The sequence below is a fragment of the Pelodiscus sinensis genome, chromosome 23 (genome assembly GCF_049634645.1).
Source record: "Pelodiscus sinensis isolate JC-2024 chromosome 23, ASM4963464v1, whole genome shotgun sequence".
Classification (NCBI taxonomy): Eukaryota; Metazoa; Chordata; order Testudines; family Trionychidae; genus Pelodiscus; species Pelodiscus sinensis.
The window spans coordinates 14855376-14880520 of record NC_134733.1 but is presented as its reverse complement, the minus strand read 5'-3'; the positions used below and the strand labels follow the sequence as shown (position 1 = coordinate 14880520).

General features: G+C 47.1%; 1 long non-coding RNA gene across 1 annotated transcript; it reads left to right on the top strand.

The window, feature by feature from the left end:
* The first annotated feature begins 866 nt into the window (after positions 1-866).
* LOC142819422 (uncharacterized) lies at positions 867-25030 on the top strand. Its single transcript, XR_012897307.1, has 3 exons — positions 867-3822; positions 5707-5852; positions 24131-25030. It is a non-coding gene; the product is annotated as an uncharacterized LOC142819422 (long non-coding RNA).
* The last annotated feature ends 115 nt before the right edge of the window (positions 25031-25145 follow it).

The window sequence follows — 25145 nt, the reverse complement described above, 5'->3', positions numbered from 1 at the left end:
CCCTGTGCATCCTCTCTCTCTCTCCATTTGCTTCTTCCCCTGTGTCTGTCTTTCCTCTTTGATTTCCTCTTCTGCTGCCCAGCAACTCAGCTCTTGGAGTCTCAGCTGCCAAACTTCTCCCTTCCTGACTCTGCCACTGCTCTACTGTGTCACCAGGGGCAAGTCACGTCGTCATTTTGCTTTAAAATATATATCTACAGTGAAACCTTTGTTATCCAGCACCCTGTTAACCAGAAAACTGTTAACCGGCATTGCCCCCAGCCACAATACGGTCACATCTTCAGGGGCACAGGCCTGGCTTGGTTTACCATGATTGGCTTAACAATTTTTTATTTAAAAAGTACTAATCATCTTTAACTCAACATAGAAATGTGAGACCAACTGCTTCACACTACAAAACTTCCAATATTAACAACCTGAGTTTTACTATTAGGCTACATCTACACTGGCACCCTTTTCCAGAAATGCTTAAAACGGAACAGTTTTCAGTTATAAGTATTTCCGGAAAAAGCGCGTCTACATTGGCAGGATGCTTTTCCGGAAAAGCACTTTTTCCGGAAAAGCGTCCATGGCCAATGTAGATGCGCTTTTCCGCAAAAAAGCCCCGATCGTCATTTTCGCGATTGGGGCTTTTTTGGGGAAAAGACTACTGTGCTGTCTACACTGGAACAGTTTTTCCAGAAAAGGACTTTTGCCCGAACGGGAGCAGCATAGTTTTTCCAGAAAAACAATAAGGATTTTACATTAGATCGTCATTGCTTTTCTGGAAAAGCAAGTGGCCAGTGTAGACAGCTTTCAAGTTATTCCGGAAAAGCAGCTGCTTTTCTGGAATAAGTGGCCAGTGTAGACACAGCCTTAGGGTACGTCTAGGCTACAGACTTTTGTCGACAGAAGTTTTGTTGACAGATACTGTTGGCAAAGCTTCTGTCGACAAAGAGCATCTAGACTACATCCAGTTCTGTCACCAAAGCAAGCCGCTTTGTCGACATGACAGTGTAGACGCAAAGGAGAGTGTAGATGCAATAATGTCTTCTGTCGACAGAACTCTGTCGACAAAAGGCATTATTCCTCGTAGAATGAGGTTTACAGCCGTTGACAAAACTGCCGAGTTCTGTCGACGTTATGTCGACAGAACTCAGCGGCAGTGTAGATGCGGGTAGAGTTTTGTCGACAAAAATCCACTTTTGTCTACAAAACCCTGTAGTCTAGACACACCCTTATTGTCCATTGGTTTTTCCTAGCTTGATGGGACCATCAGATAACTGGAATTTTTAGATAACCGGAATGCCCTAATCCCTGAGCATGCCAGATAACACAGGTTTTACTGTATATCTATATCTATATTTGCAAGGCTTCTTCTTCTCTTTTTTTTTGTTTGTTTGTTTGTTTGTTTGTTTGTTTGTTAAACAGGGCCAACGATCCAGGCCAATTTACCCCAAATCTCTCTCCTCCACCCCCCTCCTTCTTTATAACCAGCTTTAGAACCCAACAGCTGAAGTTTTTGAAAAACTTCTGAAATTGCCACCCTCACAAAATCGTGGAGACGGGGAGAAATCAGGAAAATGTGACTGTGAATTTTAACTCCCTGTCTTTTCCAGTCAGATCAGTGCAGGCCCCTTTTCTCTGCATTCTTTTCACCTCTTGTCTCTTCCGGAGTTCCCCCGCCTCTGGGCTAGCAGCTTTCAGCGCTCCATGGCGGGCTTGCCAGGAGGTGCCGCAGAGCTCTGGCTTCCCACGGGAGCTCTTAGTACCTCCAGGAGCTGACTGCAGCGTGGAGGGGAAGGTGAACATACGGTTATGCATTTCCCTGCTTGCACTGTCATGCCAGGGATTATGATGGATTTTCAGCATCTGTAAATCTCTTTTAAAAAAACCCAGCAAAACTGTAGCTACCACTTCACACAGACCCCAATTGAAATGGGTGATTTATGTGCGGATGTTGCTCCTCAAACAGGGGGCCTCACCCTTGGGGTCAGGACCCCCCCAGGAGAGTCATAACCAGCTGTCAGGGAGTACCCTGCCTTTCTTATGTTGCTCCAGGGGCATAGGTGACTGGTGCTGGCAGGAGAAGGGATGCAGGGAGGGCCACCCAGAGGGACAGGGAGGAGGCATGTTGGAACACCCGATTTAAAATTGTGGTGGGGTTGTAGAGGGGATGGTGCACTTCCCAAGGGCTACCATGAGTCACCTGTGTCCATGAGGAAAAGGGCATGGTACCGGGTAGATGATGGAAGTGTCCCAGGGCTGCACAGGGGTCGTGGCACAGGAAGTTAGAAAACCATGCCCCTAGCAGATTGCTGAACGTTCCTGCTGCCCCTAGCAAATGGCACCCTAGGCTCCAGGATGTCCTGGGAACATTTGCCAGAAGCCACTGGCAAACACAGCTCTCAGCCCTTCCCCTTGCATTCCCACATGTCCCAGGCCCACCCAGAGGAGAAGTTCGCATTCAGGACCATGCCTGGTCTCCTTCTTGTGTTGTTTCCGTTCCTCTGTCCAAGGCAGACGCCTGAGTCTCTTCCTAGAATGAGCCAGCAGTGGGCATCAGCTCTTTGCTCCTGTTCACACACATTAGGAATAGCGCTGTCACAATGCTTCTGAACCTGGGTACTCCGAGGATGAGAATGTGGTGTCTGCTGAGCTTTCCTGTCCTCTCATGACACTGGCAGTGGCAGAGTTTCTTCTCCTGGCCATCGCTGGCTGCCCTTGAGATGTCTTCTACATGTGCTGAGGTTTTTTTCCTAGGGTGCTTTGGTTGGTTGTTCTGTTTGGTTTTCCACCCTACGCAGTGACAGCCATGGAGGTGGACTGTCCAAAGCCGTTAAGAGGCTCATCCAAAGGGCGACAGAAGCAGGAGGACATTTATCCTACTGGGGAAAGATGCCGCTTCAGCGCAATCGCTTTCTTTATATCAAAGTGGACATGTCCAGTGAGTCCTGCCGTTTTCACTGGTGCCAGAGATTTGCAGGGGGATCCAGTGACAGCTACATTTCCAACGCAGGAAAGGAAATGCCTGTGAGGCACTGGGGAGGGGTTAGCGTCAGAGAGAAAAGAGCGGTGCCAGGCATTGCAGGAGAACTGCTCGCAGGGGGTGACATTCTGGTCCTGTTGGAGTCAATGGCAAAACTCCCTTGATTTCACTGTGGTGGGGATTTCACCTACTCTGTCTTCCAGGTTGGGTGACCATCTGTCCCCTTTTGGCCGGAACAGTCCCCTTTTTCAAGCCTTGTCCTGGCCATCAGGACTTTTTTTTTTTTTTTTTTTGGCAAAACTGAGCACTTGTCTTTTTTGTGTTTGCCAACTGCTGTTGGATTTGCAAGAGCAAACAGGACAAATGCCCAGTTTTGCCAATAAAAGTAGAGTGTGACTCCTAATGGGGTGCAGAAGAATGGGTGAGGAGGGGCAAGAAGCTACACCAAACTTTCTCGGGAATTTGGCGAGGGCCAGGCCAGCCCCGTACATAGTCAGGGAGTTGGGGAGCTCAGACCAGCCCCATCAAGGAGACCTTGGGCTTGCCCAGAAGGGAGAAAAGGAGGGATTGGTCTGACCCTGTGCATAAAGGCAAGGGGAGGAGGGTGCCTCGGACCAGCCGGTGGGGTACCCTGTTTCTCTTTGGGAAACTATGGTCACCCTGTTTCCAGTGCCCTGTGCATCTGAGGTTTAAAGAAAGGATGTTCATTCTTTCTTACATGGTCCCCATGTGGAGCATTTGATACATTTATGGATGACAAGAAAGCCTTCAATGCAGGGGACTGGACCGCCCACCCTTCCAGTCCTGTGTTCCTACTGCCAGAGACTCCGAGCACCTCAAAATCTCCCTGCAAGGTAGGTCAGGGCTCTTCTCGCCATTTCACAGGCATGGACTAAGACCCAGTGAGACTAAGTAATTTACCCAAGATCACAAAGCAAACCTGTGGCGGGGCAGGGAATTGAACCTGCGCTTCTGAAGTCAGCACCCTAGCCATGGGTCCACCCTGCTCTCATTCCCCTTTGGGTATTAATGGAACCCCGCATAAGATTTCACTGGGCCCGGGGCCGGCGCTCCCCCCGCCCAGCGCCCGGTGCCAAGCCAGCCCCGAGCACCTGGCAGGCGCATGGAAATGCCCCCGCGGGCGCCATGGCGCCCGCGGGCACCGTGTTGGGGACCATGGCTCTACCCATTTGGGAGAAAAGAGTAAAACAAATAAATATACGTGTGGAGCCAGCAGGGCTCCGCACCCAGCAGCTCCTGCTCTGACACTGCTCTTTGGAAAATCTGGCCCACTCGGTACCGACTTCCAGATGCACCACGTCACCACATCATCCCAATGCCTTTAAAATCTCCTTTCTTTCTTTCTTTCTTTCTTTCTTTCTTTCTTTCTTTCTTTCTTTCTTTCTTTCTCCCCCTTCACAAGGAGGGCATAACAAGAAAAAACAGGATGAAATTAAAGAACAACAAACAGACCGAATAGCAGGAAACCCGGACAGTCAGCTCAGTTCTGATCTCAGTGGCACTAGTGCAAAGCAGCTGTAACATCCCTGTTACTCATCGTGTGACTAAGCAATATGCTTTGAGGGCCATCTGCTCCGCTGGGGGGGGCCAAAGGCATAATTCCATTGGCGATCTGCTGTTACATCAGCTGAGGATCAGGCCTGGTCTGCTCTGGTCCTATTTCAATGAGGATGCAGAGCCGTCCCTTCCATAGGATGAATCAGGGTGGCCATTCCAAGTCCGCACTTTTGGGGGCTCCGTGACGGCTGCCCCACCCATCCTTTGAATGCCTGGGACCTGGGGGATTACAGGCGCCCAGCACAGAGGCAGCAGGGGTCGCCCCCCCTCACTCGCCACATGAGCCAGATCAGGCGGCCTGCTCCATCTGCGCTGCCTCGCCACACCGCCCTCTCCCAGACCGCTACATGCGGCTTCTCAGCGGTGGCGGGAAGTGGAGCACCAGGGCCCCAGGGCACTCCGCTTCCTGCCGCCACGGAGAAGGCACAGCGGGCCAAGAGGGCAGTGCAGGGCGGCGCAGAGCAGAACAGGCTGCTGGGCCACTCCAGCTCCCGCCACCCGTGTGATGGGGGAAGGGGCAACCCCTACTGCCGCCATGCCAGGCCTCACAATCCGTCAGGCCACGTTGCTCAGGAGTGGGGGCGGGGCGTGAGGAAGGAGTGGTGCGGGGGCGGGGCCTGGGGAGGGGGAGGGTTCCCCTTGCCGGAGGCACTTGGGGGGGTTTGCCTCAGGCCCCGCACCCCTCTCAGGACAACTCTGCCTGTATGTTTACAAACTGGACACGGATCACTCCTCCTAGCAGTGAAATGCAGCCCCCTGTTCCACCGCGCTCAGCAGCATTGCACAAGTGTAAGGGATCAACAGCCCCGAAGGGCCAGAGTTCAGTTTGGTCCTCTGGGCTGGGCAATGGCTTCTAACATGATTCTGAACCTGCCAAAACAAGGTCAGGTCAAGACCAGCCCCGAACAGCTCCCTTGAAGTGAGCTCTGAGGTGAAATGCTCATGCGTCTGTCCGGGGCAGCCAAGAGCTGTGGGCTCCTCTGACCCATTTTGCTCAGGCAAGCTGGAGCCTGGGCAGAAGTCTCAGAAGGAAGCGGCTCATCTTGTCCTCCCAGACACAGCTCAGGTGTCCTCCAATCCTTTGCTTATTGCTCTGGAGACAGCAAGTTCATTGAAACACACTCCCTGACCTCTCCTTGCTCCTCCCTTCCTTTTCACAGGTCAGGGAGGGCAGAGATGAAAGATTGCAATATGTACCTGATGTCTTGGCTTCCTGGCTCCCCCCCATGCCCATATCGCCTAAGAATAAGCAGATTCGTAGGCGAGCCTCTGCTCAAAATGGAATTCCAAAGACTGGAAGTTCAAGGTTTGTGCCTTTGGTTTCCGGTTTTGCAGGGGGGAGGGAGCAGAGACGTAGCATGTCAGGAGTTTGAGCTCAGAATTGGACCCTTTGGCTTTTCAGTGGACACAAGGATGTCTGTGTGATTTCAGAAGGGAATAAAAATGAACGTTTCCAGTGTTGGGATTTCATTAAGCTGGAGACTAATCTTTGCCATCCGACACACAGCAGTAGGGACATTTACATATTTCTGCCCAGAATTCTTACTGCTCTTAATTATTGGTATCACAGCAGGGCCTGACACTGCACAAACACAGGCCTTGCTCCCTCAGCAAACTTCCCATGGACAGACTCCAGTAAATGGGGGACACCTGTTTAAAGTCCGTGAGGTCCTGCATGTGTTAGCCAGCCTACCAGCAAATGAACCAGCACAGAAAACATGAGCCGCCACAGGCACTTGGAACTCGGAGTGCGGGGGGTGCTGCCTGGATTGAAGTGGTCTCCATTATATCCAGGGTTTACAGTTTGTCTCAATACCTCTCAGTCCCCACCATACAAATGGTTCCAGCCCCACTGTGAGCTGTCATAATGTGAGCTAAAGAGCCAAGCTTCTTTAAGTGAGAGCTTTAATAGAATCCTGTCCCAGGTTCAGTGGGAGACCAGTACATGCCCACCAGTGGATAGTATGCGTGTGCAAGATCTAGCCAGAATCCCTGCTCCAAAAAGCTCTGGGCCTGATTCAAAGCCCCTTGAAATCAGTGGAGCTATTCTTATCACCACCACATATTTAGTTCCTTTACTTCCCTGTGGTTTGGATCAGGGCCTTGCAATCCAAATAAACCATCCAATACCCTGTGCTGATTTGGCCTCAGTTGGAGTATTGTGTCCAGTTCTGGGCACCACATTTCAAGAAAGATGTGGAGAAATTGGAGAAGGTCCAGAGAAGAGCAACAAGAATGATTAAAGGTCTAGAATAGTGATAGAAATGTAGCCGTGTTAGTCTGGGGTAGTTGAAGCAAAATGCAGGACAATGTAGCACTTTAAAGACTAACAAGATGGTTTATTAGATGATGAGCTTTCGTGGGCCAGACCCACTTCCTCAGATCAAATAGTGGAAGAAAGTAGTCACAACCATATATACCAAAGGATACAATTAAAAAAAATGAACAAATATGAAAAGGACAAATCACATTGCAGAACAGAAGGGGGATGCGGGGGGGGTGGGTGGGAAGGGGGAGGAAGGAAGGTAAGTGTCTGTGAATTGCTGATATTAAAGGTAGGGAGAGTGGGATGTTTGTGAGTTAATGGTATTACAGGTGATAATTGGGGAAACTGTCTTGGTAATGGGTGAGAAAGTTCAAAGACTTGTTAAGTCCTTGTTGGAGAGTGTCGAATTTTAACATGAATGACAGTTCAGAGGATTCCCTTTCAAGTGCAGATGTAAAAGGTCTTTGTAGCAGAATGCAGGTGGCTAAGTCATTTAGAGAGTGTCCTTTCTGGTTAAAGTGGCAAGAAACTGTTTTCTCTTTGTGATCTTGTCTGATATCTGTTTTGTGGGCATTAATCCTTTGGCGAAGTGTCTGAGATGTTTGTCCAATGTACATAGCAGACGGACACTCTAGAGAACACGACCTATGAAGGAAGGCTGAAAGAATTGGGCTTGTTTAGTCTGGAAAGGAGAAGACTGAGCGGGGACATGCTAGCAGTTGTCAGGTATCTAAAAGAGTATCACAAGGAGAAGAGAGAAAATTTGTTCTCCTTGGCCTCTGGGGATAGGACAAGAAGCATTGGGCTTAAATTGCAGCAAGGGAGGTTTAGGTTGGACGTTAGGAAAAACATCCTAACTGTCAAGGTGTTTAAACACTGGAATAAATTGCCGAGGGAGGTTGTGGAATCTCCATCTTTGCAGATATTTAAGAGCAGGTTAGATAGACATCTATCAGGGATGGTCTACTCTAGACAGTACTGGGTCCTGCCATGAGGGCAGGGGACTGGACTCGATGACCTCTCGAAGTCCCTTCCAGTTCTAGTGTTCTATAAGTCTATGATTCTAATTCTGTGAAGAAACGGAGAGCCAAAATTCTGGGCTACAAAATGGCCTTGAATGGTCCTTCCAGTTATCGCTCTGAGGCATGTCATACTTATCTGTGCTCGATTTTTTCATACTCCCCAACTCACCCACCTAATCTGCAGTTGTTCCACCCCCCACTCCTGCCTGGTAATAGCCACTGAGATGCAAACCTCAGACCCCCAGAAATGAATGGCTAATGGCTCATGTACCCTGACATGAGCAGGGGGTTGGGGATAGAAGGAATGTGGCAGACGGAGCCAGTGCCTGTCTGGCTGGGAAGTGTGTGTGTGTATGTGACGCACATGAGACCAGAGCTGTGGGAGTGACAGGGCTTATAATATTGTTCATATGCTGCCAGGCACCGCAGCAGCAGCCAGACACGGAAGAACATATGGCGGAAAGAGACGCAGCCCTGCCCTCTGCCTTTGATGTAGCTTTTATTGTTTTTCAGACAGATACCAGAGCTACGCAGGTCGCGGAGGCTGCAGGGATGAACGTGCATGATTTTATGGACAGCATGATTTGCTGCTGACTTTTAAAAAGCGTGTTTCACAGTTTCTAAGCAGCAATTAATTTGCACTTCTGCTCATTCACGTATGATATTGTAACGCTGTATCACAGTCTAGGACAGTGATGGGCACTCTGCCTCCCACAGGCAGCATGGGGTTCTCCGTGTGACCCGCGAGATACTTTGTTTACTCTTACTCAGGAGCAGGGTTGCCAGATTCCGCTGGTTTCTGTCCATGTAGGTTTTTTCCTACCGGTGTTACTAAAGTGACACGCACGTAAAGCAAGGACACAAACTGAGGTGTGTGCTGATTGCACACAGTATTGTGAGAGCCATGCACTCCCTCTGCAGCCAATCAAAGCGCTGCTACGGTTCTGTTGGCACAACCCCGCAAATTCTAGGGACGCAAGCGCAGTGAGCAAACTACCCTACCCAGGAGACTCTCTTGGGGTATGTCTACACTACCTCGCTAGTTCGAACTAGCGGGGGTAATGTAGTCATCCGCAATTGCAAATGAAGCCCGGGATTTGAATTTCTCGGGTTTCATTTGCATGAAGCCGGCCGGCGCCATTTTTAAATGCCGGCTAGTTCGAACCCCGTGCCACGCGGCTACACGCGGCACGGAGTAGCTAGTTCGGATTAGGCTTCTAATCCGAACTAGCTGTACTCCTCGTGGAAGCCTAATCCGAACTAGCTACTTCATGCCGCGTGTAGCCGCGCGGCACGGGGTTCGAACTAGCCAGCATTTAAAAATGGCGCCGGCCGGCTTCATGCAAATGAAGCCTGGGAAATTCAAATCCCGGGCTTCATTTGCAATTGCGGATGACTACATTACCCCCGCTAGTTCGAACTAACGGGGTAGTGTAGACATACCCTTGGTTACAACAGTCTTGCGGCCCACTGAGAGGAAGGCGGGACACTGACGAGGCCCACTCACTAGCTTAGGCTGCCCATCGCGAATCTAGGAACGTGCACAGAAATGCAGCTATCTTACCGTGAAGTGAAACCAAGTGGATCCTATTAGTTCCAACTTGGGGGTATGAAAAGGTTTGATTTTTCTCTGAGGCAGAGGGAACGAAAACAAAGTTAGGACGGAACAGAGAGGAGTCCTGCTGGGCAAAAATCCAGGCTGATCCAAGCTCAGAAGAAAACCAGCAGAGATTTTTATGTTTTGATGTTATTATTAACAATGTTAACAAGCATGGCAAAATAATCTGAGGTGGGGAGTATGAATCAAAGCCAATGCATGGTGTTTGGAGCCGGGTGGGAATTCCACCTAGTAGCAGATAAACACACACACACACATATTTGTGTGTTTGTGTTGTCTCACTCTAATTCTACAATCACATCTTACTGGGCAAATACTTACTACAGGTTGAACCTCTCTAGTTCAGCATCCTCAGGACCCAACCGGTGCCAAACCAGAGACTATGGGAGGTCAGTATTGTCGAGCAGCATTACCAACACTTTCACTGCTTAGTGGGCTCTTGAACGGTAACTTAGAGCTAAATAATAGCACAGAACACTGGGTGCCAGGACTGGTGGCTGTAAACAAACTTTATGGGATCATGGGAAATTTGGTCACCCCCATGACAAGTGGTCACCGGCTAACTAAAATCATGCCGGACCATGGATGTTGCTGTGCCAGAGAATGCCGGACTAGTGAGTTTCAACATGTACTATGAGTTGTTCCATTATGTTGAATAGGAAGGACCTGGAAGACAGCCTTTATACAGTGTGTATGTGTGTCTGTACATACATAAGACAAGTGTTTGCAAAGTGGACGTTTCTAAATACTACCCCTTCTCAAAAAAAACACCTCTGAGAATCCCTGCAGTGCCTCTATTGCTCTTCAATTTCAGTTAACTGAGATCATAGTAAGGTTGTTTTTTTACCATATTGAGTTTAGAATTGAAAAGGTGTCTTTTAAGGTGTATGTGTATATACATATTTCATTTACAACCCAACACTGTGTATGTGTGCACACGTGCGTGTGCCTGCACAGACCTTATGCAGGGCTGCAAATGAATCCTACAGACAACAGTTTGCTTTGCTTCATCTCCAATTTCCTCTGCTCACCTTGGAGATTACATTAGACACACATGAAACTCATGCTTTAAAGAGATTCTTCTGGGACTGGAATTAGCAGCCATGGGATAGAAATACCCAGACTTTTTGCTTAGCTTTTGATTCCCAGTGCAGTGCAGCTCAGCTCTTCCTCAAGAAAACACACAAACATGGCAAGTATTTCTTCAACATTTCCTGCTTCATTTCCAGTGCTCATTCAATCAGTGACAAACAAGAAGAGATATGACTTCCAGAGGCTGGTGGGCAGGGTCTTTTCCCAGAGCACAGAAAACACCAAACAACCCAATCCCTCCGCTATTTCTTATTTCATTATAACAAAAGAACGTTCGTATTCTTCTGGCTGTGTTAAATCTAAGGGTTCCTTACTGAACATAGGAATATAAACATAAGAATGGCCACACTAGGTTATACCAAAGTTTCATTGTGTCCAGTATCCTGTCTTCCACTAGAGGCCAACGCCAGGTGCCCCAACGGGAATGATCAGAAAAGGGGATCATAGAATCACAGAATACTAGAACTGGAAGGGACCTCAAGAGGCCATCAAGTCCAGTCCCCTGCCCTCACGGCAGGACCAAGCACTGTCTAGATCAGGGCTGGAGCACACCAAATCTACTATGCTGGGCCCCCGGAGCCTTTGGTGCGGAAAGGGAATGTGGGGGAGAGTCTCTCTGCTTCTCAGTCAGGGGCCCTCTGTGAGGAGTTTTTTGTTTTGGTTTAGTTTGGTTTGGTTTTGGGGAGTTTTTTGTTTGGTTGGGGTTTTTTTTCTTCTCACTTGTGTGCAGCCCCTGACTCTTTTGTTCTGTGAGTCAGTACTCTCAACCCCCAAAAAAGTTCCCCACCCCTGATCTAGATCATCCCTGACAGGCATTTGTCTAACCTGCTCTTAAATATCTCTAATGATGGAGATTCCACAACCTCCCAAAGCAATTCACCCTGACAGTTTGGAAGTTTTTCCTAATGTCCAACCTAAACCTCCCTTTCTGCAATTTAAGCCCATTGCTTCTTGTCCTATCATGAGAGGTTAAGGAAAACAATTTTTTCTCCCTCCACCTTGTAACACTCTTTTAGGTACTTGAAAACTTATCATGTCCCCTCTCAGTCTTCTCTTTTTCAAACTAAACAAACCCAATTATTTCAGTCTTTCTTCCTAGGTCATGTTCTCTAGACCTTTAATCATTTTTGTTGCTCTTCTCTGGACCCTTTCTAGCTTCTCCACATTTTTCTTGAAATGTGGTGCCCAGAAATGGATACAATATTCCAATTGAGGCCAAATCAGCACAGAGTAGAGCAGATTATCAAGTGATCTATCCCGTCACCCATTCCCAACTTTTGGCAAAATCAGGTTAGAGACACCATCCCTGCCCATCCTGCCTAATAGTTGTTGATGGACCTCTCGTCCATGAATTTATCTAGCTCTTTTTTAACCTTGTTATAGTCTTGGCCTTCACAATATCCTCTTGCAGGGAGTTCCAGAAGTTGACTGTGCACTGCATAAAGAAATACTTCCTTTTGTTTGTTTGTTTGCTGCCTGTTAATTTCATTTGATGACCCCCTAGTTCTTGTGTTATGAGTATTGTATTTTTTTAAACAATTGCAGTTCCCCATTGAACAGCTAGCGAGTACATTCAAATTAATAGCATGCAAAAATGACAATAATAGTTGCCAAATATTTTGCTAAACATAATCAAAGTTTTGTTCTGAGCTGCTGAGAGGAAGGGTGGTTGTACAGAGCAGGCCCCAGTTTGGGATGCTGGAGATCTGCATTCATTTCTTGCCTCTGACACTGATTCCCTCTGTGACTATGGCCTTAGTTTCACACACAAAAAATGGATACTAACATTTTCTTTGTCCACCATATTTAATTCACATTGGCTCTTAATATGTGTATGTGTACCCCAAGCACAAGAGGCCCATAGCGTCTGGATGTTGCTCTATTGATAGAAATAATTAATGATAATTTCACACTCTGGAATATTGCTTTGCTGCAAAAATAAATGCTTTGCTGGATGCAAGTTCTGCAAAGCAATGCATAACCGTTTGACTTTGGACACGTTCCCGTCTGTAAAGTAATATCTGTCCAGATGAAATGTGGAAATGCAATCTGTTGACCATGTCCAACACTCCAAAGCAGGAGCATTGCTAGGTGGAAATACAGGGAGCTTTCAAGAGGAAAAAACTGAAATATTACAAATATTCCCTGAATTAGGATCATGTTTGTGACTTAGGAAGGAAAAGCAAACATGCCAGGCTTAAAGTGAACAGTGGGAATGCTGTTGCAAATAAATCACTTAGCACTGATTTAGGGCCTGATCCAAAGCCCTTTGAAATTATTTATTATTTGCATTGCAGTATTATCCAGGAGCACCAGGCTGGACCAGAACCCCACGGTGCTAGGTGCTGTACAGACACAGTAAAAAAGACAATCTCCACTCCAAAGAGTTCACAATCTAAGAAAGACTGAAACTTTTCCCATTGAATTCAGTAGGTTTTAAGCATCCTAGTGAGACAGTCGCAAACTCAGAATGCAGCCTGGAGGGAAGTGGCTCCTGGAATGCAGAGAAAATCACCCAGGCTGGTATGCCAGGTGTGGTCCGGTGGAATGAGAACAGGCCTGCTGATCAAGCAGTGTGGTTCTCTGTGTGGCCCTAACTGAGATCCTGTTTAGGGTCCCAGGAAAAGAGTTACAGCAATAACGTTTGCCCAGCATTTCTGGAGGGGCCGCATGGTTCATTTCAGACCCAGATGTGGGTCCGGAGCTAAGTTAATTTCCAGTTTGTCCATCCCCGTTGGCAATTTAGCTTTGGGATACATATTGCCCTGCTCCTGTCTTTCTGATTTCTAGGAGCAGGACAACAGTTGGTAAACTTGGGACCTTGATGCCAGTAACTCCCAATGACAGTCAAACTTTCACAGGTCACTTCCATCTCACCAAAATCTACATTTCGATTGCCTGGCTTTTTTCCCCACTTCTAACCCTTTCCATCAGAAATGCAGACCTGCAAAATGGAGGCCGTGTGGCATGGCTTGTTTTAGGAGAAAAGCTTCCTACAGCACTTTGAATGTGCCTCTCTTCTGTTCTCTAGGGTATGTCTCTCCTCCAGGCCTACAGTCTCCCTTGTGATGTGTTTTAAACCCTTTTCGAGCCTAGTTACAGCCCAGTTGTTAAGGGCTGTATCAGTTCTTCTGGGCTAGCTCTTTGGAGCCCTAGTTTCCCCCGGGTTACAAACCAAGCTACACTCGTATTCAGAAGCCAAGGGTCCAATGTGTTCCTCTAACATGCAATACAGCGAGCACAGTGTGGTCACGGTGCATGCTCACAACACAGCCATGCATCAGCCATGCCACGCTGGCATGGGCACACCATGCAGACCCCAGTGCAGTGCTATGTTTGTGTGAGTGAAGATCTAGGCAGCTATCCCTTAGTGCAGTGGTGGGCAGCCTGTGGCCCGAGGGCCCATTGGAGTTCTCGGTGCGACGCAGAACACATTTTGTTTACCGTTGCCCACATGCAGGGGTGCCAGATTCTGCTGGTTTCTGCCCACATGGTTTTTTTCCTACCGGTATTACTAAAGTGACACACACGTAAAGCCAGGGCACGTGAAGGGAAGTGGGTGCTGATTGCACACAGCGTTGACTGTGAGAGCCGTGCACTCTGCATCCAATCAAAATGCAGCTACGGGTCCATCAGCACACGCCACATATTCTAGGCACACAAGTGCAGTGAGCCAAACTGCCCTGTCCTGGGAGACCATCTTGGTTCCAACAATCTTGCAGCCCACCGAGATGGAGGAGGCCACTCATGCAGCCCACTCACTAGCCTAGGTTGCCCATCACTGCCTTAGTGCCTCCACTGCTCGTGTCCTAAAGAGGTTTCTCATGCTACAGCTGCACAGATGGCAGGAAGACTGGCTACCCTGGTTATCCAAACATGGGAAGCTGATCCAGAGACTCATTCATATCAGGGTTACCTCGCCGCAACCCAGTTGTCCCCCAATACTGTTAAAAAACTTGATCTTGGTTTGCAGAGTAGATGGACCAAGCCATGTCTTAGTGATAGCTCCAAATCATTCTAAATCCTTGGACGATCCCTTCAGCCCTGCCCATACACATGATAAGGAAGCATACGTGAGCCATATTGAACACAGACACAGACAATATGTGGAACCAACTTGGTGACAATTAATGCTCAGACTGTTAGTTCTTTGGGGGCAGGGACTGTCTTTTGATATGAAAGTGCAGAGCTTTGCATGATGGGGCCCTGATCCCCAAGTAGGACCTCGAGGTACTATCGCCATACGGAGAGTTACATATTCTGACTCTCATGCCATGGCTCACCGTTTGGGCTCAGGCCCCCGTCTATACTACAGAAAGCTTCTGCCTTGCAGCGCCCAGGCTGGACACAGTTCCAGGTTATCGTGTAGAAGGGACTGAGCAGTGTTTTAAGCAGGGCCCTAAAGAGGATCCAAGCCTTGCTTTTGGTAACACAGGGGACAAGAGGCAGGTGGATATTAGTGGCAAGTGATGGCAAAGAGGGAGAAAACAGGCAGCTCTTGTAGCACGCACCACAAGAGAGACACCCCCCAGACGGAAATAGTTTAGCAACAGAGGAGGGCAAGCCAGACATTCTCCCCTCCCTAAAGCCCCCTCCAGCCAGGCTCCACAAATCCCAGGGCAAAAGCATCAACAGAAGATCATTCTCCCTGGTGGGTAACTGACATTATTATTTGTTGTTCGGAGCAATCTTGTGCTGTTAGACTTTAACAGCTCGGCTAAGTCACTTGAAACAAAGCTTCTGGCTCCGCCTGAGGGGAAGTGCTGCTGACAAGGGCCGGTCGGACATTCAAAAACCCTCCGAGGCACTTCAGGAAGAAAGGAGCTTTCAGAGCTCCCGTCAGACCTCCCCACTTGGGTTAACTTGCCACCACCGAGACGCTGAGATTTTTAAAATGGGATTAAGAAATGAATTTCCTTTTTATTTCTCCGGGCTGGCTGGTTAGAAGATATTGCCAGTTATCCTTGTTGACACTGTGTTAGCAATGGCCCATTGCACAGTGCCCTGTATGGCCGCACAGTGAGAGAATGTTCCTGCTTTAAAGAGCTGACAGTATAACCAAAGGCAGCGTTATGAATTGCATTTTACAGGGGGGAAACTGAGGCCCGGGCAGATTACATAACTTGCTCAAGGTCACACAAGCAGCATGTGGCAGAGGCGAGAACTGAGACAGAATTTCACCAGATTTTCACTCTAGTACCTTAACCCCACAGCTGCTCCTGCTCCTTCAGATTTTGTCACTTCTATTTTATCAGGTTTTGCAGCATCCTTAGGATTTAAATGCTGCCAATACCAGCTGAGAGCAACCATGGAGCATGGGTTACACATGAATATACAGTACAGTTACATTATGATATGTTGCATGGCACAAAGAGATGGGATAGCCTGGGGTGACCACTTCCTGGCATAGATTGTGTCATGAGAAAACACATGTATATATGTTTGCAGGATCACACACACTTGCACCTCTACCCCAGTCCTAAGGGCAGGCCCATTAAGGAATTAGACTGAGCTATAACAAATAAAGATTCACGTCCCAGCTCTGCAACTTGTCTATTTGCATAACCCTGGGCAAATAAATCTCTGTGCTTCTCTTACCTAACTGATCACAGAGATTCAGATAATGCTCCTTGTCTTTTCTATTTTGATTTTAAACTATTTGGGGGCAGGGACCGTCTCTCGCTATGCATGCGTATAGCAGTAATTTTTTTTCTTCCCTTCCTTTTCTGTTATAAATTTTGGGTTTCTATGACTTCCAGTCCATCCTCCAGCTCATCTGAAGAAGTGGTTTTGCCCATGAAAGCTCATGATTCTATAGATTTTTGTTAGTCTCTAAGGGTACGTCTACACTAGCCCCCTAGTTCGAACTAGGGACGCTAATGTAGGCATTCGAAGTTGCAAATCAAGCCTGGGATTTAAATATCCCGCACTTGATTTGCATCTTCCCAGCCGGTCACCATTTTTTAAATTTACAAGTCCGGACTAACTGCCCGCGTCTACACATGGCAGGGACCCAGTAGTTCGAAATAAAGCCCTAGTTTGAACTACCTGTTAAACCTCTTTCCAGGAGGAATAATAGGTAGTTCGATTTAGGGCTTTATTTCCAACTACTGGGTCCCTGCCGGGTGTAGACGTGGGCAGTTAGTCAGGACTTGTAAATTTCAAAAATGGCGACCAGCCGGGAAGATGCAAATCAAGCGCGGGATATTTAAATCCCGGGCTTGATTTGCAACTTCGAATGCCTACATTAGCCTCCCTAGTTCGAACTAAGGGGCTAGTGTAGACGTGCCCTCAGGCAGGGGTGAGGCATCTAAGGCCCAAGGGCCAGATGCAACCCCCACCTTGCCTGGATCTGGCCTCTGAAGCTCAGGGTTCCCCCCCAGCATTGGGAGCCCACACTGGTGAGGGGTGGGGTTTTTTGTTTCTCACTTGTTTGCAGCCCCCAACTGATTTTTCTGTGGGTCAGTGGCCCCTGGCCCAAAAAAGGTTTCCCACTCGTCCTCGACGGTGCCACCGGACTACTTGTTTTAAAAGTTACAGACTCAAATGGTGACCCCACTGAGACTTCATAGAGCCTAAGACGGTGCACTGTATAAGCCTCACAGTGAGAGAACCTGCCTTAAACAGCTGACAGTATAACAGGACAAAGGCAGCGTCAGAAGCCCTGAGCGTGATTGGGGCCTTTTTGCAAGGGTGCTAGAACTAGGGGTGCTGCAGAACCCCCTGGCTTAAAGTGGTTCCCATTGTGTACAAGGTTTACACTTTGGTTCTACAGCTCTCAGTGCTCCCACTATAAAAATTGTCCCAGCCCCCTGTCTCTGGGTACCGGATGCTACAAAGAAAGGCGAATCAATCATACTATAACTGATTGCAAGGAGCACGCCACTGATTTCAGCCTCCTTCTGACACCAGATAAGGAATCAAACGGAGTCTGTTCTTCATGAGCCAAAAGTAGCAAAATGCTGTTAACGACATGGATGCCCCAGACACATGATCAGTGCTGAGCTGAGCCGAGCGGACGTGGAGGTCACCGAGGGAATAAACCCCTGTGTGACTGAACTGTCAACTCTTTACCAAGCAACTTTCTTCACTGGAAGGGGAGATGAAGTCAGTGCAACCAGAACTGCCCGGAGCTTGCCAGGAGTATTGTGATCTGCAGAGACTTTAAAATAAATATGCCCTGATATCTCGGCTATGACCCTCAGCAGCACTGTTGTCAACCTCTGTCTGTCCAGCTCCGGGTGAACATGTCCTCCTGTCCTACGCAATACCAGCCTGTCCACCCCATTTGAACTGTACTGACATTGTCAGGGCGCAGAGCTGACAGGGCAGCAGCGTTGTTAAATAGCTTTGCAGAGGGGCAGCAAGCTGGCGTGGGACAGCGCGTGCAGGAGCTTGGAAGGAAAGAAAAAACCAAATGAATGAGAAGTGCAGTTTATGACAGGCACAAATGTGAGAGCCAGAGAGACATGATCAGAAAACAAATCCACTTGGGTCAAAAGAAGATAAGATGGAAATCGTGGTTTCTTCTTCCTCCCCTTTTTATAACCTCACACCCTGGTCAGCATTCACCAAATGCCCAAAGAGAAACACCAGGGCCTGGGCCTCTACCTAGGCTTGTAGGCGACTCTTTGAAGCATGGTTTGTTCTGAGGAGCCTCTTCCTCCTGGGGAGAAGTTCACCCTAACTTGTCTAGGTCCAACCCTTGGAGTATTGGTCATTACAGGCGCTGCCTTCACTCCAGCTTTGGACAGCAACTCCCAAGGCTGGGAAAGCCAGACTATGCTATTCCCAAACCCTGCACGCTAGCCATTTCCCCCTCGATGTTTATAGCATGCACTACTCTTGATTGCCAAGCCAAGCTGCTGGAAATAGCTGAGTAATTAGCGAGCAAGACACAAGTCTTCATTCCCCAACTTTGAAGCAGCAGATAATGGTCAGGATGTGACGTCGTATTGCCGTCACTTCCCCTCTTTCAGTCTCACTTCGCAGCCTTCCTTTTCTCTTTAACCTACCCTTAAATCATTCTGCAGAGGGCTCCGTGACACTGTACATTACACAAATCCTGTTTAAAAACAAAATGCATCGGACACATGGTCCACAATGTACACATAGGTAGGTTTTCCAATTGTTGCATGCTACGAGTGACTGTCTCCAGATACTTGTAACATTCCTTTTGCTATAGATTATTCTCTCTCACACACATACATCCTACAGATCACCACCTAAATAATGCCAATTTTTTTCCCAGAGAAACTGCTGCAGGAAAATTGGCAGGAAAATCACTCAAGCAAATGGTTACACCCTTTACCTACAAAATTGATGGTGCTTTATGGTCACAGACAGCCCTGTGGCTACATGTCTATCCTCATATGCAAATTAAAAAGGAGGATCAAATTAAGAAGGGGTGAAAAACTTCAGGAGGAAATATCTTCACTATGGGATCTGATTAGTCTCCCATGGGAGATGCTGATAGCCCTGTAACCTGAGGCATTTCAGACTAAGCAGGAAACAGCACTGGGAGATATCCCATAGTGATCTAGATCTTAGAAGAATGGGCTAATGGATTTAATGGGCCTTTTTCTATTTCTCAGTGCTAGGATTCTATCTTTAAAAATTGGAATCCTGGTTAAATGAACAGGCCTGACTTCTCTCCTTTTCCCTTGCTCTAACATGTACATTACAGCCTCTTTTCACTGGCAGAGTGCTGAGAAAAGGCCCAAAGCCTTGTCTGGACATGCCAGTTGCTTCTGTTCCACCTTCATTGGCTTTACATTTTTCAAGCTGGTGCTAGATGTGGATTTCAGTTTGAGAGCAGTTTATGGCCGTTTAGCTGAAACCTGCTCCCATCTGACTTCAGTAACAGAAATAAGCTGGGTTTAAACTGAAATAAGAGCATCCATGCAGCTTTTTGACTCCGTTTAACCAACCTAATTTAAAAATCATGCCTTTAAGCCTTTGCAATTGTGTGTGTAGATGAGTGTAACGGAGGGTGTGTCTAGACTACAGGGTTTTTTTTCGAAAAAACTTCCCCTACGTCTAGACTGCCGCAGCGTTCTTTCAAAATTAAATTGAAAGAACGCAGCAGTTTTTTCGACCGTGGTAAACCTCATTTTATGAGGAAGAACGCCTTTTTTCTAAAGTGATCTTTCGAAAAAAGGCATTCTTTAATGCAAACAGGGCTTTTTCAAAAGAGAGCGGCTACACTCTCTTTCGGAAAAGCGGCTCGCTTTTTCGAAAAATCTGCTTGTAGTTTAGACACTCTCTTTCGAAAGAGGCTTGTAGTCTAGATGTAGCCTCAGAATGGAGCCCAAAGAGAAAGCTATGGTGACAGCCGTCTTATTCCAGGATATCTACTAAAAAATCTGCCATTCCATTTCTCTAGCCCCTCTATTTACCTCATGCTGTTTCAGCTTCCTTTCTACAGCCCTCTTCAGGTTTAATTTGGGCTTTTCAGGGGCCTAATCTGCTGCTTTTGCTCCCTCTCCCTGTTTCACCCTCAACCACAACATAAAAAGATGTTTATTATAACAGGCCATATGGACCTGCAGTTAATCTGCCTTTCAAGTGTTCCGTTAAATAATGTTTATTATCTGCCCCCTCGGGAGAGAATCTTTATTTGGAATTTGAACTGCTGTCACGCAAAGCACTTCCTTTGAATGACAGGAGTCGTTTCTTCCTTCCTCTTCCCCTACGTTTTATAGTGCCAATTCTTTGAGCTCTCTTCACAGGGGCCACTTCAGGCTAATCAGATTAAACGAAAGCACGGCTGGCAACAGCCTGCCATCCGGCACGCGAGGGCACCGTCAGCACTTTTGCTGAGGCCCTGTTATCACGGTTCCACTGTCATGTAATGTTCCCTCTTCCCCGCCCCCACGTTGCACAGCCACTTGAGGACGATGAATAGGTGAGCGCACAGGAGGCAAGAGGAATGAAGTCACAAGAGTTATATTGTTCAAAAGCCTTTTAATCAACTGGAAGGGGCAGGAAACCTAGAAGCGGGGGGAGGAGAGGAGCGTACTAGCTGATGCTTTTACCCCTCTCCTTCTTCGGACACAGATTTGAGACCATGTAGGATGGGCTATTTCATGTTTCCCCTCCTGCCCAGCTGTGGCTGCTGGGTAACTAAGGGGGAACGCAACCTTTCCAGAAGACTCTGGGTTGCCAGGGGCCTATCAGCTGGCTTCTTGCATGGCGGATCTCCTGCCCCAGAGGTCTCGTTCTCTGTTACTTGGTATCTGGCTCAGTCCTTTGGTAAGTACTTTGCACTAGTGCAACTCCTTGGGTATAAAATGCTACTCTACTGGGAATGATACCATTCTACACTCACAATGCACAGGTGCACATGACAGTACAAGGTGTCGGGCAGAAGAGAATCAGCCCTGGCAACTTATCAGAGTTCTGGGGGTAGGTGGAGAGAGCAGTAGGTACGAGCCCTACTCTGGTCTCCGGCCTCCCATGGTTCCTGGAACCAGCTAGTTCAGAGAAAGCCGTAGGTAGCAATGGAATACATTCCTTTCTGACCTCTATTTACAAGAAGGTGGTGCATGCCTTCCACCTGAATGTGCTCATCCCTTCCAAAACTGTTGACTTAATCCTTGTTCTCTCATTACTATGGATATTCTTGTTAGCCAAATAAATGTCTTATCTTCTTTGAATCCTGCTAAGCTCTTGACATCACAGTTAGTCTGTGGAACTCCTTGCCACAAGCTACCTGGAGTAGATGCTAAACAGAAAACCTATAACACCACTGGGTTTTGCCTCTCCCTCATTCACATCTCTTGTATTTCTCCTGTGTTGAATTTCATGCTTCAGGCCACACAGTTGAGAGTGTGTTGCACAGAAAGGCGAGAAGGGGAAAGAAGTCAGACGCTGGGAGTTAAATTTATAGTAGCTGTGATGTCAGCTCACATCGGGAGAGAAAGCAGGCAGTCTGATGCCATTCCTCACAACCATAGGGAGTTAACTAGTGTCTCAAATTTCGCTGAAATCCAGTAGCAAATAGATATTTAAACAATGGTTATATAATGTTCCTCATAACATTTTATGTTGAGGGTACATACCTCAACTTTATCAAGCATTAACAGGTTTTACGAGCATATGCCAGATATGTGTAGTGTGTGTTCCATGCTTAAAAGCACAATCAGAAGATATTAGAGATGGTTAAGCAGTCTCTTGAATTCTATAACAATCTAAGAATACTAGAGTAGCCAGATGCTATACCAACTATGCATTATTTCTTATGCCTTTCAGAGTTATTTATAAATACTCCCACTAGAAAAGTGTGGCAATTTTAATACCCCCCATCAAAGAGCATGTGTTGGTTGGTTTTGGGTGAGGAGTGGGTTAGAGTCTGTTATTTCCAAAAAGATTTTGACTAAACAAAACACCCCTTTGGAGAATACAGGCTCTTTGGAGCAGGCATTGTCATTTTGTTCTGTGTACAGCACCTAGTGTGATAGGGTCTCAATCTAGGCACTGCTGCAATACAAATAATAACAAAGCAACCCTGTTCATTGCCAGCACCCGCAGATTCCTATGGCTTCAATAAAGTTTGTAGAAAATAAGAACAGCCTTTCACAGAGAAGTGATGTGAGACAGAGACCAGAGTGATTTTTAACAATTAAGGTCAGGTAGGGCTAGGCAGTTCCCTTTTTATAAGCAAATGTTTTGAGGCGGAGTCAGAGACTTGGCTCCACCCAGCACACGCCTACTACTGGAGATTAGCTATAAAAGTCCTGCACCAAGCTGTTGGCTTTTTCTTTTCATATAAGCCAAGGCTAGCATAGAAGAGACTGAGAGTGGGTTATGGGGGAAAGGTGGCAAATGTATAAGTGAGTTTGCTAAAATGGTAGAATCCTTTCTGGGCTTTGAGAAGGGACTTTAGTGCTTTGGGATTTCTTCTGCTAGCTCCTGAGTGCAAACAGGAGTTTAGTGTGAGCTTTAGCGTGGATGTGAATCAACAGCCTTGCTATGTTGGGTGGGGAAACTAGAATAACCTCACTCCTACAAGGAGCTGTATGGGAGCTGGCCCTGTTGAGAGAAAATGGGGTTCTGCACAGGCATTGAGACTGGGGCACTTGTTGGTACTTCTAGTGCAGCCTGCCTAAAGGCTGCCTAGAATAGACACCACCTAACAAAATTGATGGTTTGTGCTGATGCTCCAACTTTTGTTGTAAGCTGCTAGGAGCAGTAGATCAATTCCCCATTTGTGCAAATAAATCATGAAAAGCAATGAGGGGTGCAGGTGACCCAAAACTGAACAGCCAACTGAAAGCAATAAGCTTTGCAATGTGGTGGGAAAGTAGTCAGCAAGGCTCTCTAGCTGGCCTTCTGGGACCATGACTAGGAGGCTGCTCCCTCACCTAGTCTTCACCAAAGCCTTGAGCTCCAGCTGAGCCAAAGCAGCTCACCCAATTGAATTTGTAGTGCAGCTGAGCCACAGAACAGTGCCAGCTTGTGCAGCCATTCCACACTGCCTTGCCCCTCACCTGGAAGGGTCCCCTCTGCATTATTTAGTCTCTCAACCCTTTAACTTTTCTGAGAACACAGGTGTCAAAGTAATGGAAGATTTAGTGCCAAACTGGAAGCTCAGAGGAGAAGCTGATCTCCATTCCTGGGAGCTACCCAATCCCCTTAATACAGGCTCCCATTTTCTTAATAAGCAACTGGTGTAGGTTCAAAAGCAGAAAAGGGATCCAGGGAGGAAAGTAACGAAAAACTGACTTATTAATATCACATTTGCTATCCTGTCTCATACAAATTTCCCTCCCCCTCAACAAAATCAGTGAACACTGGTTGTGTCTATTTAAGCAGAGCTTGGCAAAGAACTAGCAAAGAGCAGTGGAATCAGGGTTTTCCTGCTTGTGGGAGAACTTTAATTCCTCTCAGTTATTTGAAAGCAATTGATTGTTTTTTCTTAATTGCTTTTCATTCTTCGGTTTGATCATGACCTGTTCTCCAAATATATTTGATATTCAGTCCACTTGGTTGGTTGAGATTGGTTTGACCATAGGTTAGCAGGCATTGTTCCTAGTCTCTGACAGGGAACATGTGTAATGCAAATGTAAAGGTATATCTCTGCTCATCCTTGTATGTTTGATCCTGAAATGTGCTCTCCCTAAAGAATGCTAGTGAAACTCACCCAGTAGAACATTCCTGGGGAAGTGAACACAAAAAGGGGGACATAAGCACAGCTGGAGCAAATGTCTTTAAACAGGAAAGCACAGTGAACCTGCAGAACTCATTTCCACAAGGTGCCACTGAAACAAACAGCTGAGCAGGTTTCAAAAAAGAATGGGGCACTGTATATGAAGGAGTGACAAGAGTTACATTAGAGTGGGAGGGAACTACTCACACACCTTGCAAAGGTATTCCCATGGTTTAATGCACATGGGCCAATTGCCAGCGTTGGGAAGAAACTTCCTGTATGGGTTGATTATTCCATGCTTGTCCACTCTTGGATTTCTTGCATTATTCTCTGAAGCAGCTGCTACTGGCCACTGCAAGAGACATGATACAATACTGTCTAGTATTGCCGACTCTCATGAACCTCATGATAATTATTGTTCCTCTTGAATCTCCAGCTCCTGGAATCAAGTGGATATGTGATGATGTCGGCCTTCATTTATGGTACGTTTTTAACCCTCCTCGCTGTGGAGAGAGCTTCAAAATGTGACCCCAATGCACCCTAAAGGCTCAAAAAGCAGAAGGCAAATGAAAAGAACACCACATCTATTTTGTACATAATCTCATGATTTTGGGTGATCCTGAGTCATGATTTTTGAACTTTTGGGACTAGCAATTCTGGACTAGTGCACCAATGGTCTGGCGCTGTCTGGCAACTCCTAGGTTCAACTATTGGAGGACATTTCTCCCCCTGTTTTCACCCCCACGCCGATATTTACCTTCATCCAGTTTCAAATCAAGTGGAAAGCAAACATCTCTCAGACATGGAGAGTCTTTTCTTTCTTTTGCAGAGCTCTAGTGATCAACGGTCAGAGTTTAAAAAAAAAAGAGAGAGAGAAAGAGAGGCATGGAAAAAGTTTACTTGGCTAGGGGATGAATAGCCAGCAACAAAAAGGAACAACCCCCTAGCTCTTGTGTGGAGCAACGTGGCTGCCTATTGTAACTCTATCGCCTGGGTCGGGTTGAGACCATATGTCACCATTCCAGAGCATAGTATAGCAGGGTCTCCATGGATTCCAAATCAGCTGTGCCTATTGTCTCCTGGCAGGGCTATTCCCCCCCACACATATATTCATAGCCTGGCAATGGCATGCCTTGAGACAGAAACAAATTGATACATACAAGCGCCCACCCCGTTGGGCTCACATGACACATTTTAAGCAGACAATAAAAGGACATTTCAGACTGTTTAAAATCTTGAGAAAGGATTGGTTTCCATGGCGATCAGATGGTAGGCCTGTTGCGGCCCATTAAACTCCAATCACATGTAAATTTCTCCACAGGCCTTGCTCCTTATTATTACTGACTCTCTCAGGAGGAAGGGGGTGGGAGGAAGAAGGGGGGAAGGGTGTCGCACAAAAATGTGGAGAATAGCTCCCTACAATAACCAGTTTGTTTATCAATTCAGGTGCC